We start from the raw sequence: 5,000 nt of genomic DNA on the forward strand, positions 1-5,000 counted from the left end.
TGTGTGTGTGTGTGTGTGTGTGTGTGTGTGTGTGTGTGTGTGTGTGTGTGTGTGTGTGTGTGCGTGTGCGTGTGCGCAGGGCCGCCTCAGGGGGTGTGCGAGCAGTGCGGTCGCACAGGGCCTTGCGGGAAGGGGGGCCTCGCACAAAAAAAAGATTATTTATTTATTTTTTTTTTTTTTTTTTTATTATTTTTTTTTTTTTTTTGCGAAGCCCCCCTTCCCGCGAGGCCCTTTTTCATCACAGACCTAAAATCTAGTTTAGCTTATATGCTTATATATTTCACATTAGACACGTTTGTAGAATGTGTCTGACTTGTTCCTGGCTCTGCGGCTCTGCAGCAGACATACTCACTATTGGAGCTCTGGGGCTCTGCAGCAGACATACTATTGGTTTCAACGAAGGGAGGGGTTACATGTGTACAGTCGGCCGGCGTGCGTCAGCTGCGTTTGACTATTTCGCGCATGCAGCATTGGAGGTTATGCTTAGTTATGCCAGCCAAGACGAAGAGGACGGTCATTCGGCAGATGGACTGAAGATGAAAGTTGTTGCATGTTAGACAGTTCAGTCAGGCTAGCCATGTCGGCTTAGCTAAAGGCAGGGACAGCTAGTTATCTTTAGCTACGTTATAATATTGAGTGCTAACGTGTGGTTCAGTCAGGATAGCCATGATGATGTCGGCTAGTAGCTAGCTTAGCTAAAGGCTAACTAGCGTTAGCTAACCTAGAGAGAGCGCGTGCAGCATTGTTATGCCAAGATGAAGAGGACGGTCATTCGGCAGATGAACTTCGTCAATCCACGCGGTTGTCTCCATCCTCTTGGACGTTTGGTGAGTTTTTAATGCACTCTATTCTATTCCCGCGTGGATATATCTCTCTCTCTCTCTCTCTCGGGCCGGCTAGCTATCGTGGCTAATGCTAACGTTATGTTGGCTAACGTTATGTTGAGCCAAGCGGGCCGGCTAGCTAACGTAGCTAACGTTATATTGAGCCAAACGGGCCGGCTAGCTGTTGTAGCTAATGTTATATTGAGCCAAAGCGGGCCGGCTAGCTAACGTAGCTAACGTTATATTGAGCCAAACGGGCCGGCTAGCTGTTGTAGCTAATGTTATATTGAGCCAAGCGGGCCGGCTAGCTAACGTAGCTAACGTTATATTGAGCCAAACGGGCCGGCTAGCTGTTGTAGCTAATGTTATATTGAGCCAAGCGGGCCGGCTAGCTAACGTAGCTAACGTTATATTGAGCCAAACGGGCCGGCTAGCTGTTGTAGCTAATGTTATATTGAGCCAAAGCGGGCCGGCTAGCTAACGTAGCTAACGTTATATTGAGCCAAACGGGCCGGCTAGCTGTTGTAGCTAACGGTGTGTACCTGGTGTCAGTACCTGGCTACTCTATTTGCAGTTAGCCTATTTAGCTGATGTCGGCCGTTGGCTCCTTGCTACTTTGTTTTCTCTGGTATAGACCCTCTTCTCTTTGGATTTAAGTGTTGATCTTTGTCCTTTTGGATCTATGTATATTCATGTTGCCTTTGTAACTTTGAAAGTTATCTTTTCCTTCTGTTTTGTTCTTCCATTAAAAGTTGAATATCCTTTAGGGGCTCATCTTAGCTGTCTTGCTTATCTCTCTCATACATGCTCTCTCTCTAACACACACACACAGACATGCTCTCTCTCTCTCTCTTTCTAACACACACAGACATGCTCTATATCTCTCTCTAACACACAAAATGACATGCTCTCTCTCTATATATTTCTCTCTCTTTCTAACACACATATACATGCTCTCTCTCTAACACACACACACACACACAAACAGACATGCTCTCTCTCTATCTCTCTCTTTCTAACACACACAGACATGCTCTATCTATCTCTCTCTCTCTTCAATTCAAATGGGCTTTATTTCACATTCTTGTATTTCTCCCAGTAGGTATGGGAGTTTTGAGTTATTGTCCATGTTTTCAAAGTCTCTTTGGGTGTTTGCAATTTGTGGGAAGTATATGTCTTGGTATAGTGGGCAGGTTGTTAAGAAGTGGAGCTCGGTTTCCACCTCATCTTGTGTGCAGTGGGTCTGTCTTCGCTTGGGAGCCAGGTCTGCCTATGGCGGCCTTTCTCGATGGCTAGGCTGTGCTCGCTGAGTCTGTACCTAGTCAAGGATCTTCTTAGTATTGGGTCAGTCACAGTGCTCAGGTATTCTGCCACTGTGTACTCTCTGTTTAAGGCCAAATAGCATTTCAATTTGCTCTGGTTTTGGGTTGTTTCTTTCCAATGTGTGTCTCTCTCTCTCTCTCTCTCTCTCTCTCTCTCTGGCCTTGCTCTAGTGGAGGGTCAGGGGAATTGCCGGGTCTGTGCAGCGATAACACTGTATATTGACTGTAGAACGGGAGCTCTCTCTCGCTCTCTCTCGCTCTCTCGCTCTCTCTCTTGCTATATGTTGACTGTATCATGCCCAGCCTCGGGCAGCGCTATTATTTAAGAATATGTTGACTGTATGAAGAAAAGAAACAAATCTCATTTAAATCTCGCACAGGGCCTCGCATTTCTCCCAGGCGGCCCTGCGTGTGCGTGTGCGTGTGCGTGTGCGTGTGCGTGTGCGTGTGTGTGTGTGTGTGTGTGTGTGTGTGTGTGTGTGTGTGTGTGTGTGTGTGTTAACGCCAATGTGCTAAAAGGGGGTGTGGCCATTTGAAATGGCCGTGGCTTATTGCAAAAAGGTTGCAGCTATTGCGAATTTGCGCTTGTTTATTTACTCAATCACTCGTCGGTTTACTTGCAGACGAATGCAGAAGGTATAGGCCTAGTAACATAATCTAGTAATACAAATGAAATTAAAGCAAATAAAAAGATTATAGATAAAATGCTATGTGTTTATTCCCAGAGCCACATGTCGGCCCTTCATTATAAGTGTTAATAACAGCTCAGGCCTAGTAAACACTGACACTACAGCTCAGAGGGAGAGGTCGGGCTGGAGGGTGTAGGGTTATACTCGCCGGGGTCAGCTGAGAGTGAGAGGGGCTCAGGGCACCAGCTGTGCGTCCCTCAACAGGCCCGCGGGGGTCTTAGCGGGGAATCCTTGCTTTTTACACGAGGCTGACAGTAAAACACACTGTAACCCGAGAGACAGCGGTGGAGGTGGAGCGGAGAGCGGCAAACAAACACACACACACACACACACACACACACACACACACACACACACACATGCTTCACGATTCAAGAGATTTATTTGTCACGTACATACGCCATGCAAAGATTGTGCAAAGATACAAATAATAAAATAGAATAGATAATAAAATAGACGTGCTAAAAAGTCATAAGAATGAAATACAATACAATGCTAAGCTTAAGAATTAAGGTAAAGTACTATATACAATAATTATACTAATGTACAGTTATGTTTCTTAAAGGGAATTTTTTTGTGGTGTGCTTGTGCACACACACACACACACACACACACACACACAGGAGCTTGATCAACCGGTCACTTTAACATCCTTTTCTTTTTTTTATTAAATAAATACCTTTTATTGTCAAATATTTTCACTCAACAAAACATGATATATATTGCGACATTGTATTGACAAACCCTCTTTTACCTCTATATATTCACTTGTTCATTTCATTTTTAGCTACTGTTTATATGTGTACATTGTGTCCTATATGTTACTTTATGTTTATAGTGTCCTGGGCGGCTGAGTGGCGCAGTGGGCAAGGCGCTCGCCACTAATGCAGGAGATCCTGGGTTCGAGCCCAGCTCTCGGCATTGCTACCAGCTTGGCTGGTCGTTCATACTAATACAATTGGCAGTGTTAAGGGTGGGAAGCCGGTGGGTGGGGATCGGACGTTGTGGACAGCGACTCCTACAGGTCGGTTGGTGCGCCTGCGCAGCAGAATCAGGAAGCAACGGGGGCGGCGTGTCCCTCCCACGCAGACCCCCGCTGCTGAGAGATTGCGCTGTTCAGGTGAAAAGATGCGACGGCTGCCTCCTCGAGTACCGGAGGGGACACGTGATGTAAGGCTTCGTCCACATTGCAGCCGGCCAGTGGGAGGCATGGCCTAACATCGTTCGAGACAGGGGAGGGTAGAATTGGACAATACGAAATTGGGATGGGAGAAAAAAATAGAAAATGGGAGAAAAAAATAATATTTTTATAGTGTCCTATATGTTACTTTATGTTTATATTCTCGATCTTTTTATATACACCGTCCGTGGGAAGGGGGGAACGTAATTAAAATTTTCTGTATGTCTTGCACATTATGGGAAATGACAATAAAGTAGATTTTTGACAAATAATTCATTGCATTTATATAGCGCTTTTCTCAGACTCAAAGTGCTTTACAATGTAGGGTTAGGGAAATTGCCTCCGTCAACACCACTGGTAGCACTCAACCTTGGGCTATTCAGGCTCAATGGCTGCCATACACGGGCTCCCGGCACACATCACACTACACAATGGCTGAACGGCTCAGGAGACAGGGATTGATATCAGCCAATTAAGGGGAAGGGATGATTAGGTGGCCTTGATGTCAGAGACCTGATTGGGAATTTGGCCAGGAACGTCTGGGAACTCCCTACTCTTTACGATAGGCGTCCTCTCAAGTTTCAAGTTTGTTTATTATTAGTCACAACAAAATACAGAATACTTTATGATGTTTCTGTCCTGGGTTCTAACGACCGAATTGAGAGTGCCCCCTGCTGCACACCAACACCACTTTCCGACAGCAGCCTTGACCGGGGCTCAAACCGGTGATCTTCCAATCATGAGTGCGGAGCTCTACTCATGTAGCCACGCTGCCGGACGAGTAAACAAACACACGCACACATACTAGTAGTAAAAAGAAAAACATAAATCCATAAATCCATTATATAAATTTATTATTTATAAATAATAATTTTGAAAAGAATAATAAATAATTTAAAATGTATCATTCTTGCCAAACTGTAACTGACATTAGGTTCAATCTTTGTAGCTCTCCAAGACACTATGGATATGTGACTGCAGCCTC

The sequence above is a fragment of the Notolepis coatsorum genome, assembly GCF_963971535.1.
Source record: "Notolepis coatsorum genome assembly, chromosome: 5".
Taxonomy (NCBI): domain Eukaryota; kingdom Metazoa; phylum Chordata; class Actinopteri; order Aulopiformes; family Paralepididae; genus Notolepis; species Notolepis coatsorum.